At 43.7% G+C, this 14586-nt stretch overlaps 1 protein-coding gene across 2 annotated transcripts in view; it reads left to right on the plus strand.

Annotated features, from left to right (window-relative positions):
- The window catches only part of ASAP1 (ArfGAP with SH3 domain, ankyrin repeat and PH domain 1), a 142718-nt gene that overhangs the window by 11272 nt on the left and 116860 nt on the right, over positions 1-14586 (plus strand). The gene's annotated exons all lie outside the window — the stretch shown is intronic.

Below are 14586 nucleotides of genomic sequence, written 5' to 3' on the forward strand. Positions count from 1 at the left end.
CAACAGAACATACCGACGCTTGAGGAATGGAGAGCAAAACTACTAGAATACGCGGAGATGGACAGATTGACGGGGAAAATTAGATATTTAAAAGACCAAAGGTTCATTGAGGACTGGTGGAAATTTGTGGAATATCTGGAAAATATAAGTGAAGGTCAGATAACGCTAGTTGGGTTTAAAAAAGCTCTGTGAAAAGGTTGGAATATTGTCTAAAGAGAAAAAGAAGGAAAGAGAAAATAATGTCAATATAAGCTAGGATTTGTGTGAATTTGTTAAATTAGGGTATGGATGATTTCAGGGGAAGCTGAAGGAAGTCTTATAGAAAGAAATCTGTAACAACAAGGTGTAAACTGTTTTATTTTCTTGTTTGTTATGATTTAAAAAACAATAAAAATTATGCGAGAGAAAAAAAAAAAGACCCTTGCTGCCGTTGTCGCGTACATAAATATGTTCTTCATTTTCCTTGGCAGGTCTTTCCCTACAATCCCTAACAGAAATGCTTCAGGCTTTTTTTTTTTACAAATGTTAATCTAAACATTTTTTTCAACTCATTATATATCATTTACCTTTTTTTTTAATTTCTCTACAATCCCACCACATCTGATAAAAGGTCCCTTCTTTTTCCTTACATTTCCAACATATCTTTGAACCTGTTTTGTACATTCTTTCTATCTGTACTGGAGTTATATACCATCTATACATCATTTTCATGTAGTTCTCTTTCAGTAGAGAACAGCCTGTTTACGATTCTATGATTCTAAGGCAGCTTCCCAGGTTTCCAGGTTTTTAAACAGAGGTTGGATGACCATCTTTCAGGGATGCTTTAGCTGAGATTCCTGCATTGCAGAGAGTTGGACTCTTGGGGTCCCTTCCATCTCCAGAACTCTATGATTCTATGATCCGTGGCTCTTACCTGGATCTAGAGAGGGGTGTGTGGAAATCTCTGGCTTTTCTGTTGTCTACTGTAAAAGGTCAGACAGATATCTGTGGTTCCATCTGCTTATGTCTCTGGCCTCAGTGGCATTTGTCCCGACCGCTGTAGATTTCTTATAAGGCACTGTGGCCTCCAGCAGAGCTCCTCTTATGTAAGTGACTATTTACAAGTCTGCTGTAAAGGAATGCCCTTGTTTTTCTAGGAACAGGATGCAACACAAGCTGACTCCACCATATTCTTGGAGTGCTACCACTGGCAACTGGAAGAGGGGAAAAACACATTTCTCTTGCTCTTTGCTAAAGGAGATTTATGGTAACTGCGACACATGCGCATACCACCAGTAGGAATTGAATTGGGAGCTAACCGCCAGTCTTTTCCAAGATGTGGGAAAGTCACTCCCAAGAAGTTGACTTTTAAGTGTTTGCAGACTGAGCAGCTCCCTGGACAGGAAAAGCTTTTCTTTGTGTTGGCAAAACGCAGATGCAGGAAACCAAGCGCATTCCACAGCAACCTCCTGGCAAAAAGATGTTCCTCTTTTATCATTTGGACCAAATCTGCAGTCTGCACACCCGAAAAGAGCTTGGCTGTTGTTCTCGATTGCTGTGAAATCTTCATTCGGTCCTTGGTTTGAAGAGTGAATTGAGGAATGCTAAAGAGGCTGCTAAAGAGGCAATGACAAACCAAGACAACATCTTAAAAAGCAGAGACATCACCTTGCCAACAAAGGTCCGTATAGTTAAAGCTATGGTTTTCCCAGTAGTGATGTTTTCCCAGTAGTGATGTATACACTTCTGTTTCAGTGTATCTGAAGAAGTGTGCATGCACACGAAAGCTCATACCTAGAACTAACTCAGTTGGTCTTTAAGGTGCTACTGGAAGGAATTTTTTTATTTTGTTTTGATGTATGGAAGTGAGAGCTGGACCATAAAGAAGGCTGATCGCTGAAGAATTGATGCTTTTGAATTCTGGTGCTGGAGGAGACTCTTGAGAGTCCATGGACTGCAAGAAGATCAAACCTATCCATTCTGAAGGAAATCAGCCCTGAGTGCTCACTGGAAGGACAGATCCTGAAGCTGAGGCTCCAATACTTTGGCCACCTCATGAGAAGAGAAGACTCCCTGGAAAAGACCCTGATGGTGGGAAAGATGATGTTGGGATTTGATTCAGAAACTCCCTTGGGGCAGATGTCATAGCATTCCAGCCCTTTTGCCAATCCAGCAACATGCATCCGCCCCGTGAAGAAAATTCTCCATTCTTCTGTTTCTTGACTTCTATACAATTTGTTAAGATATAACATTTGGAAAGGCACTTCAGAGCGGTCCCTACGAAAACGTTTGAGATCGACTAAATGAGCCTGAAAAATAAATGAATGAATGACACCGTAGACATCCTTCCGTTTTAAGTACAGTTGGTCCCGAATGCCGCAAACCCGGAAGTGAGTGTTCCAGTTTGCAAACATTCTTTGGAACCTGAAATATACTCGGAGTCGAGAGTGGATTTCATGCTCTTTATTCAGTTCATAGTGGTGAGGAGGAATGAAAGTTCCCCCAGAATGTCTGCTTTATATACATTATTTATACAATGGGCACCACGTGATTGGCTAATTCTGGGATTCTCCTGTAGGCCAATCAGGTTGCGGATTCACTTCTACCTGGAGCTGGATTGGGTGGCTCCTGTGGACCAATCAGACTGCTGCATTCTGAATCCTATTGTTCTAGGACCAATCAGACTGCTGCATTTTGGATCCTATTCAACTCAGCCAATCAGAAGCTGCACCTTGGTTTTCGAACGTTTTGGAAGTCGAACTGCCTTCCGGAACAGATTCCCTTTGACTTCCGAGGTACCACTGTACATAGGAAGTTCAGGCAGTCAAAACACAGGCAGACTGTTAAGGGGACCTAGGCAGAGGTATCACAGCCACATTTTGATTTGGTTTTTGAACTCCTTGCAAGTAGAAAACTGGTGCCTCAGCAAAAAAAACCCACCACCCCGAATATTTTAGTCCAGCCTGCTTATTCACTATGCAACTTTCCTGCTTACATAACAACACCAGCCCAAATGAGAGAAGGAATTGCCATCTGAGGAACTCCAGGGAAGCATGCCTAGCAGCACAGTTTATGAGATGCATATCTCCGTTACGTTTCCTCTCAATAATTGAATGGGTCAGCAGGTGCTCTGCTTATCTCTGCCAAAAGACGGTAACCCAATCTACAGCGGAGCATAGCAAACACATAACTCGGACAGGGCAGCGGCGACGAATAGCAAAGGGATCTACAACCATCAGCCAACCAAGTGATTTATCATGACATACGGAGGTGATGATTAATCCTGCCCCAGGCCAAGTTATCTGGAAGTTATTTATTTGAATACCTGCACTTAACGGCAGAGTAATCAAAAGAGCTAAACATCCGGCACGGTGGCTGAGCGATATAGCTATGAATCAGGAGGGCTTCAGCCGTAATCTTTGCCTCCGCCATGAACTTACTCAGCAAGAGGTTCTCTCACAGCCTCCGTTTCCCCATCTGTAGTATGGGGATAATTAAATTGTGTTGTCATAGGGATAACATGAATACAGTGAATGTGAATGTAGTGCGCTGAACATTTTAAAGTGTCCTGTGCAAGGATAGTGCTGCGTACATGGCATATATTTAAAGCAAATCACTCCCAGCCAAAAGAAACCTGGAAACTGTAGTTTTCCCTTCAGAAAGCTATGATTCCCAGCAACCCAAACCAATTACAGTTACCATACTTCTTTGGAGAGATGTGCTTTAAATATATAGTGTTTACTCAGTCATTATAGGTCTGTATGTGTGTTTGTGTACATACATAAACACACAAGCACATGTATACATATGCACACTACATTTACAAGCATATATAAATGTGCTCTATTTCTATATTTACATTACAGTGGTACCTCGAGTTAAGTACTTAATTCGTTCTGGAGGTCTGTTCTTAACCTGAAACTGTTCTTAAGCTGAGGTACCACTTAGCTAAAGGGGCCTCCCACTGCTGATGTGCCGCTGCAGTGGTAAAAGATAAGTAACCACAGAAAGGGGAGAGGGGCCCGACTTGAAAACTGGGCACTTTATATTGACTGTGCAAACCTTTTCTTTCTAAAAATATTTGTAAACTGGGAAAATGAAAATGAAAAATTACGCGCGCACACACACACACTATATGGAAACTTGCCTGGCTTATATTTTAACACGGCTTTTTTTTAACACTAGCTGTGTTAAAAGGTCTGGCACCCACAAACTTATAACAATATATTAAGCAGATACAGTGGTACCTCGGGTTACATACGCTTCAGATTACAGACTCCGCTAACCCAGAAATAGTACCTCAGGTTAAGAACTTTGCTTCAGGATGAGAACAGAAATTGTGCAGCAGCAGCGCAGCAGGAGGCCCCATTAGCTAAAGTGATACCTCGGGTTAAGAACAGTTTCAGGTTAAGAATGGACCTCCAGAACGAATTAAGTTCTTAACCCGAGGTACTGTAAAGGTAAAGGGACCCCTGACCATTAGGTTCAGTCGTGGCCGACTCTGGGGTTGCGGCACTCATCTCGCTTTATTGGCCGAGGGAGCCGACGTACAGCTTCCGGGTCATGTGGCCAGCATGACTAAGCTGCTTCTGGCGAATCAGAGCAGTGCACGGAAACGCGATTTACCTTCCTGCTGGAGCGGTACCTATTTATCTACTTGCACTTCATGCTAACTGCTAGGCTGGCAGGAGCGGGGACTGAGCAATGGGAGCTCACCCCGTCGCAGGGATTTGAACTGCCGACCTTCTGATCTGCAAGCCCTAGGTTCTGTGGTTTAACCCACAGTGCCATATTACAAAAACTCCTGCAAGTCTCCACCACCTTCACCTGACAAAGAAACACAGCCCAAACCAGCAGCCCTTGGAACTTCCTACTGCTCAGAGGAACTGGGAAGCATGAGAAAATGCATTATATATAATGCATGTTGTATATAATAAAACGTATTTTATTACAAGTATCGGATCCCTTGACAAGTTAATATAAACACATCATATATTAATATGGCAGTTAATGTAGATCAGCTGAGAACAGGGTTGCCAACTTTTCCATCAGCCTCTTTAGCTGTGCATTTGAGATGCAGGAATGAGCATGTGGGACTATCGTTTCCTGCTAATAACTGTTGCAGATCAAGCCATGGTGTGCAGCTACAGAGGCCAGCTGAAATGTTTCCAGCCCCTAATTGAAAATAGACAGTCACAATTCCAAATGCAACAGAATACTATTATTATTATTATTTCTATCTTTATTATTTTGCCACAATTTATTTTGACAAGCTGGAACATGTGCAGAGGAGGGCAACCATGATGATCAAGGGTCGGGAAGCCAATCCTGATGAGGAATGGTTGAAGGAGCTGGGTATGTTTGGCCTGGAAAAGAGAAGACTGAGAGGAGATATGATAGCCATCTTCAAATATCTCAAGGGCTGCCACATGGAAGATGGAGCTAGCTTGTTTTCTCCTGCTCTGGAGGGTAGGACTCGAACCCATGACTTCAAGTTGCAAGAAAGGAGATTTTGACTAAACAGCAGGAAGAACTTTCTGACAGTAAGAGCTGTTCAACAGTGGAACGGACTCCCTCAGGAGGTTGTGGACTCTCCTTCCCTAATCTGCCATGGGTGCTTTAGCTGAGATTCCTGCATTGAAGGGGGTTGGACTAGATGACCCTCAGCGCACCTTCTAACTCTACAATTCTATGATTCTAAGGCAGCTTCCCAGGTTTCCATGTAATGGAAGCTAGTGTCCAATGACATTAGGGGAGGCAATGTTCTGCTTTTCTGCCCTAATAAAATGGTTGTTGTTGTTGTTTAGTTGTTTAGTCGTGTCCGACTCTTCGTGACTGTTAAGTTGTGGGTGAACATATCAGACGACACAGCGATTTCTCCAGAGCAGCTCTTTATTTGTAAGCTGGAATAGAACTGAACTGAAGGCCTCAGTCAGCCTGCTTATATAGAGCTCCAGTACCTTGTTACTGTAACAGCTTTCTAAAACTATCTAATCACTGAACTTCACTTTCGATCCTTCATTTGCATAACTATCTACAGTATCCCCCTGCTGGCCCAGGATGAGAACTTCAGTACATAACAGTGACCCCATGGACCAGAGCACGCCAGGCACTCCTGTCTTCCACTGCCTCCCACAGTTTGGTCAAACTCATTTTATTAGCTTCAAGAACACTGTCCCACCATCTCGTCCTCTGTCGTCCCCTTCTCCTTGTGCCCTCCATCCTCCCTAACATCAGGGTCTTTTCCAGGGAGTCTTCTCTTCTCATGAGGTGGCCAAAGTATTGGAGCCTCAGCTTCAGGATCTGTCCTTCCAGTGAGCACTCAGGGCTGATTTCCTTCAGAATGGATAGGTTTGATCTTCTTGCAGTCCATGGGACTCTCAAGAGTCTCCTCCAGCACCAGAATTCAAAAGCATCAATTCTTCGGCGATCAGCCTTCTTTATGGTCCAGCTCTCACTTCCATACATCACTACTGGCAAAACCATAGCTTTAACTATATGGACCTTTGTTGGCAAGGTGATGTCTCTGCTTGTTTAGCCAACCGAAATGTTCTCAGTAAAGATAGCCAGTTAACAAACTGGCTCCCATATTCTGCAGCAGCTAACACTTCTGACAGTTTTCCAGTGGTGAACCCACAGGCAATGCAAATTGCAGTAATCTAGGATGGATGCGAACCGTGGCCAATAATTATGGGATTGTAAATATTTATATATATTGCCCAGACATAAAACTTCTGATTCAATTTCTCCGCAAGGCATGACCATAAAATATAGCAAATTTGGGATTTACAGCCAGGGATGATTGTATGTTTCTTTCTTTGCATTCAGGAGGACCTGTCAAGATGAGCGAACAGCAAGGGGGTCAAAGTTCCTTTCCCAAATTGCATGAGACACATGTGATCATCATTTTAATCTGCATTGCGGGGTCCAAAACTGTTGTACATACTCCAAGGCAGTGCCCATTAGTGTCATTTCCTGGGGATTTGTACAGCCTGATCATCCCTGTCTCAGTAGCGCACATCAGAAAGTCAATGATAATGATGATGATGATTATAATTTTATTATTTATACCCCACCCATCTGGCTGGGTTTCCCCAGCCACTCTGGGCAGCTCCCAACAGAATATTAAAAACACGATAAAACATCAAGCATTAAAAATTTCCCTAAACAGGGCTGCCTTCAGATGTCTTCTAAAAGTCAGATAGTTGTTTATTTCCTTGACATTTGATGGGGGGGTGTTCCACATGGCAGGCGCCACCACCGAGAAGGCCCTCTGCCTGGTTCCCTGCAACCTCACTCCTTGCAAGGAGGGAATCGCCAGAAGGCCCTCGGTGCTGGACCTCAGTGTCTGGGCTGAACGACACTGGCATCATCCAAATTGTTTAATTTGGGTACTAGAGGAGGAGCACAACTTATAGAGCAAGGGTACAGAAGATTAGGAAATGAATTCATTCCCTTCCATTCATGCTCTCTCTTTCTTAAGACTTGGAAGACTGCACTGAAGGAATTGGCACGCTCTTGGGGCTGCAGGAATATTCCTTCCTGCGATTTACCCCCCTTCCAGATGTACCGTATTTACTCGAGTCTAACGTGCCATCGAATCTAATGAGCACCTCAATTTTCAGAACCTTGAAGTGATAATAATAAAAGCATTTGCTGGCTAATGTAAATGTGCTATCGAATCTAATGCGCACCTTAATTTCCACTATGTAATTTGGCGAAAAAGGGTGAGTGTTATATTCGAGTAAATACGGTACTTTTCCTTGTGCATACACAATCCGTACTGTTTGCACCTGTAAAAGTTTCAGGGTAGACATGTTGGTCCATTTCCAGGTGGTCTGTGTTCCACACACACTGACCTATTGTGCCACAATACATAAATTAATGAATTGGGGTTATATGTGGACTCTCAAGGAAAAACCCGCCACTGAATGTCACTATTATTGTGTCAATCACATGTCACAAAATATACCTGGAGGGGTGGGAACTAACCTGAAGGAGCCCATAGCCTATATTGCCTATTTTGACTGGTAGTGCTCTCCAAGGTCTCAAGCAGAGGTTTGACCCATTTCCTGTTATTTGACCATTATAGGTGGAGGCAGGGATAGGGAAGAAATTTGATTCCGTTCACATTTAAGCGCAGATTTACCAAATTCACCCTTTCCAGAACTGAAACTCCACCACATCCTTCAAAGTCCACATTTCCCCCAATTTTGCAATGTGGTTCTCCGTAACGTGTACGAAGACACATAGATTTGTGCATTAAAATGCATGCGCAAGTGAAAATCGCTTTGCAAAAAAATGTGTATATCTGACAAAATGCACACAAGCCTGAGGATAAACTTGACACAAACAAAGTCCTAAACTGATTTGGAAACGTGGGAAACTGAATTGATGATGATGATGATGATGATGATGATGATGATGATGTATTTATACCCCACCCATCTGGCTGGGTTTCCCCAGCCACTCTGGGCAGCTCCCAACAGAATATTAGAAAGACGATAAAAGATCAAACATTAAAAACTTCCCTAAACAGGGCTGATTTCAGATGTCTTTTAAAAGTAAAATAGTTGTTTATTGCCTTGACTTCTGGTGGGAGGGCGTTCCACAGGGTGGGCACCACTACCGAGAAGGCCCTCTGCCTGGTTCCCTGTAACCTCACTTCTCACAGGGAAGGAACCGCCAGAAGGCCCTCAGCGCTGGACCTCAGTGTCTGGGCTGGATGATGGGGGTGGAGATGCTTCTTTGGGTGTATAGGACCAAAGCCGTTTAGGGCTTTAAATTTAAGGATGGAAAAATGGGAGAAGTTCTCGCATTCCTAACACTACACATTCTGTTTGCAAACCATGTGTTCTTCCTCTAAGTCGCACCTTCCCTTCCCCCTCTCATCCCTGGGGACCATCTTACATTTTTTTACCACTTGCCCCACCACTCAGAGCACCAGATCCTAGCCGCAAATTGCATCTCCATAATTGATATTTTCTTTTCATCTCTGAAAATTCCCCACTCCTATGCTCCAACATCTTCAGAGTATAAAATTATGTTTCTACACACAAACACACACACTCCCGACATTTGTTGAAAATGGTAGTGTGCAAGCCAGCCACACTCCAACCTCTACAGACGGAATTGTTTGCTTACATAGAAAGCAGTACTGTAATTACTCGGGGCTTGCATTATATATCAAGGTCAAAACTCTGTGATTCAAGCCATTGTTTAGGGACAAAAGGGAGTTGTTTTTCTGGCACAGCGGCAGACAGTACTGTAGCAACAAAGTTAACATGGACCCGATACCGTTTTTTCTGTCTTGGCTAACTCCAATTCAGTGTTGCCAAGAAAGCAGGCTGCTCAGTATTAGAGAGGACAGTAACGAAAGCATTTCCTCTATCACCGATGCTCAGGCTCCGAGGGCCGATGCTTACGCAGCCAAGAGCCCACTTTCTGCACACAAGAGCAGGTTTGGGGGGACCCTGGGATTTGCAGAAGTACAACTGTTTAAAAGGAAGGGGAAACTGAGAGCAGAGGACCCCCAACAACAGCTGAATGAGGAGTGAGGCTGTTTGTAATGGTTTGAAAGGCAGCTAGATTGTTTGCACCCTCCTCAGTTCAGACTGAGGTTGGTTTGGAGGAAAACACATCCAAAGACAGGATTTCATAAGGAACAATAGGATGAATACAGGCCACCTTTCCTTTCAAAGGGGCTGGAATTTTAAAAAGAAAAAACGGTAAAGCACAGATTCAATGAAACAGTAATGAGCAACATCTAAACAGGGACTGGCAATTTGTGGCCCTCCAAATGCTGATAGACTACAGTTCCCATCATTCTCTGCATTTGGCCATGATGGCTGGGGCTGATGGGATTTGGAGTCTTAACAACATCAGGATTGGGCATAGACTCCTTACCCCATACCGTGGTACCTTGGGTTACAGACACTTCAGGTAACAGACGCTTCAGGTTACAGACTCCACTAACCCAGAAATAGTACCTCGGGTTGAGAACTTTGCTTCAGGATGAGAACAGAAATCGCGTGGCGGCGGCAGCGGGAGGCCCCATTAGCTAAAGTGGTGTTTCAGCTTAAGAACAGCTTCAGGTTAAGAACGGACCTCCAGAACGAATCAAGTTCTTAACCCTAGGTACCACTGCATCTGAGAAAGTTCATACAATCTCTGCAAATGAACCCAACAGTTAATAACACACCTGGCCCCCTCTAGACACCCTTTTTATTGTCTATTCGTGATTTGAAATGTTTGATGTTTTACTCTGCTTTTATAAGTGCTGTAAGGCATATGGGTGCTGAAACCCAGCCAGATGTGTGGGGTACAAATAATAAAATTATTATTATTATTACTACTACTACAACTACTACTACTACTCACAAGTTACCTCAGTTGGTTAGAGCATCGTGCTGATAATGCCAAGGTTGCAAGTTGTTCAGATGTTCTAGTGTGTATGCATGTAATTTGCTCCCATGCTACAGTGCAAGGATGCCCCAAGGTTACTAAGTTTCTTCTCCAATAACACCTGGAAGGCAAGAGATTGCTGATCCCTGAAGAAGAAGAAGAGTTTGGACTTGATATCCCGCCTTTCACTCCCCTTCAGGAGTCTCAAAGCGGCCCAAAATCTCCTTTCCCTTCCACGCCCACAACAAACACTCTGTGAGGTGAGTGGGGCTGAGAGACTTCAGAGAAGTGTGACTGGCCCAAGGTCACCCAGCAGCTGCATGAGAAGGAGCGGGGAAGCGAACCCGGTTCACCAGATTACGAGTCTGCCGCTCTTAAGCACTACACCACACTGGCTCCCTAATGCAGCAGCACCAGAAAAGCATCGCAGAAGAACTAATAAGGCAGAATGATGTTTGGACAATCCAGTATAAATCTACCAAACACACTAATACAACACGTTGCACGACAAAGGGGTCCCTGAATATTCCACACAGATGTTTGGTCATTGCAGCTAAATGAAGAGGAATAAAACACTCGAATAAGGCCTTGGACCAGATGTCTAGGCAGTTACAGATTATGAAGATGTCAAAGAATAGGCGATTGATGCAACCAGTTCTACTAAGATAGCAGTCTCTGAACTCATGGTAACCTCTGGTTTGCTCACATGCTCCAGGGGTGAATCAGAGGACAAGGTAATCAAAAAAACAGTCGGCGACTTGACAGTCCTACTGTAAGGGGAAGAAAGAATTTGCCTGTCTGAGGTTTGAGGGATGGTGTGCAGAAATCTTCACAAAAAAATCCCTTCGGCATCACTCAGATTCCTTCCGGTGAGGATTTCCCTTTCTGAAGGAAGGAAAAACTGAGAGCAGAGGACCCCCAACAACAGCTGAACGAGGAGTGGGGCTGTTTATAATGGTTCGAAAGGCAGCTAGATTGTTTGCACCCTCCTCAATTCAGATTGAGGTTGGTTTGGAGGAAAACGCAGCAGTCTGATTGGTCCTAGAACAATAGGATTCAGAATGCAGCAGTCTGATTGATCCTAGAACAATAGGACCCAGAATGCAGCAGTCTGATTGGTCCACAGGAGCCACCCAATCCAGCTCCAGGTGGAAATGAATCCGCAACCTGATTGGCCTACAGGAGAATCCCAGAATTAGCCAATCACGTGGGGCCCATTGTGTAAATAATGTATATAAAGCAGACATTTTGGGGGAACTTCCATTCCTCCTCACTACTATGAGCTGAATAAAGAGCATGAAAGCCACACTTGACTCCGAGTATATTTCAGAAAATTTAATAAAAATGATATATATAGAACATCCAAGGACAAGACTGGAACATGACGGGCAAGGCTACCAATAGCTGCTATATTGCTTCTACTATCAGAGCAATCTGTTGGCCAGCATAAGCAGCAGCCGGGGCTTATGGGTTCTGTAGTCCAGCAACATCTGGAGTGCCTCACATTTCCCCAGCCCTGCTACAAATGGGTGATTCATCTAGAAGTAAGAGCTCCAGGATAACAGCCTCCGAGTTTTGATTGCGTAACTGAGCACTTAAATCATGCGCCCTATATTTTGAGAATAAAGCTGCAAGCCAATTAAAAGCTTCTGAACTGACGGAACGCCTTGCCTGACAGCCAATTAATTGCTTACTCATCCAATTAAAATAATTATAAGAACGGCATCGATGCAGAGGATGTCTAGAGATTAGCGGATGAAGATAATGGTTTTCTCCTTTATCGGCAGAACGCAGAGAAGGCATCTGTTCGGAGGAACACCTGAGATCCATTGCCTGAACAAAGAGATGTCAGTGGATTGCTTTTAATAACAGTAATAATTCCTTTAGCACCGAACACCCTTTCCCCGGGGATTTCATTAAAACTGTGTTTTAAAATCCACATTTTACAATCTATGATGAATAGATTTAACCAACTAATGCTTTTAGTGCTGAATTAAAGTGAAAGTCTCCACCCTTTCCCTTGAAACATACAATTATGATAATCAACGAAGATGCAGAAATATGTTCAAGTGTCCTATTAGCACTGTAACCTTTCTGCAAAGAACTCAGCATGGAAGAACTTGACTTATCCCTTTTTATCAGTACAACAACCCTGCAAAGCAAAGATTGGGAGGCTGAGGGTCTCTGTGCTCTCACATGCTCCAGTTAATTCATTGGTTCCTGGTGTGCTGCAAGCCAGAAGTTTGTCGTTACAACTGAACCAGAATACTGCTGGGCTTGATTGAAAGCCAGCCACAAATATAGTTTGAAAGACTAGAGCAAACCATAGTTTCCAGTTCAGATGTACCATCAAACCCAGAAGTAGCGAATTCATCAAATCATGCCAGGAGAAAGTAGAACTTATTGAGCATAGGGATGACATGAAAACAGGGCTCGTTCTTGTTGTGCCAAATTATGGTCTCACATTATCAACTCTGTGGCTACCACTGCTTCCAATCTATCATCTGTAAACCCACTTCAAACCATAATTCCAGTTTCAGGATTGCGAAACAAAACACTGACGCCAAAACTGGCAAACTGTGGTTTGCTGGGCCTCAGTCATCTATGTTTCAGTAACTTTCAGGTTAGACTACTGCAATGTACTCAACTGATCTTGGGACTGATTTTGAAGACCATCTGAAAGCTTTAATTAGTGGCACAATGCAGCTGCCAGACTTTTGGCCGGAGCCAGACGATCAGATAACATTACAGTGATTTTGTTTCCACTTTGCCGACCACTAAATTGTTTCTGGGCTTTGTTCAAGGTATTAGTTTTAGCCTCTAAATCCATAAACAAGAATATCTCAAGAATTGTCTTCCTTCAAAGGAGCTTTCTCTGGCAGCTTTGTTTATCATTTGAGGTCCTGCATCAGGGTCCCTTCAAATTTCAGAAATATGTATGGTGTGTCCTCAGGGCCTCTTTAGTCATGGCACCCATGCTGTGCAATAGTCTGCCAAAGGAGGCCTCCTGCTCACTGCTCATTTTGGACAGGCTGCAAAGACTGTTGCATTTTTAAGGCTACTTTCATTGCTTCCAAGGCACCAGTCCTACACACCTTTTCCTGGGACTAATCTCCATTGAACACAATGGGACTTACTTTTGAGTAAACATACACGCGACACTTTTAGATTTGTGATTGGTTTTATGGGTTTCTGATTTTTAGTATTCTGCATTGACTTGTTTTTTCATTTTAAAGCACTTTAAAGAAAGGTGGAGTATAAATTTGTCAGACAGAGGCAGTAAATACTGCTGCAATCATATCTGCTTACCTGGCAGTAAGGTCACTCAATAGGAACCATTGGACTCAGTAGGACTAAGTCTTCATTGAACTCAGTAAGGCACACAAAGGATTACACTATACATCAGGCATGGCCAAACTTGGCCCTGCAGCTGTTTTGGGACTACAACTCCCATCATCCCTAGCTAATAGGACCTGTGGTCAGGGATGATGAGAATTGTAGTCCCAAAACAGCTGGAGGGCCAAGTTTGGCCATGCCTGCTGTACATAAATGTGATTAGAAAAAAAACAAAGGGAAAAAGGGAAATGACACACTTGAGAGGGGACAGAGGGAAAGAGGAATAAGAAAACCTTCCATGTGGTCCTGCTGAGTCTTTAAAACAAGGATGGAGAATCTGAGGCCCTCCAGATATTTGTTGGACTCCAACTCCCATCATCCCTGACACTGGCCATGTCAGCTTTGGCTGATGAGAGTTGTAGTTCAACAAACATCTGGAAGCCCACAAAGATTACCCACCGCTGCTCTGCAACATCATGACTTCTTTTAGAAATCCTGAGCTTCCTTTACAGAATTACAGTTCCCAGGGAATCAGAATGATTGTCCAACTGGGCAGTCTCTAGGAGCTAAAAGCTGAGTGTACACATTTACCAGCATAAAACTGAGCCAGGTTGTTCTTTCTCTCTGTTGAGAGTCATAGAATCGTAGAGTTGGAAGAGACCCCAAGGATCATCTGGTCCAACTCCCTGCAATGCAAGAATCTTTTGCCCAACGTTTCCGAGCACAATTCAAAGTGTTGGTGCTGACCTTTAAAGCCCTAAACGGCCTCGGTCCAGTATACCTGAAGGAGCGTCTCCACCCCCATTGTTTTGCCTGGATGCTGAGGTCGAGTTCCGAGGGCCTTCTGGCGGTTCCCTCACTGCGAGA

Source organism: Podarcis erhardii (assembly GCF_964252035.2).
Source record: "Podarcis erhardii genome assembly, chromosome: 8".
Lineage (NCBI taxonomy): Eukaryota > Metazoa > Chordata > Lepidosauria > Squamata > Lacertidae > Podarcis > Podarcis erhardii.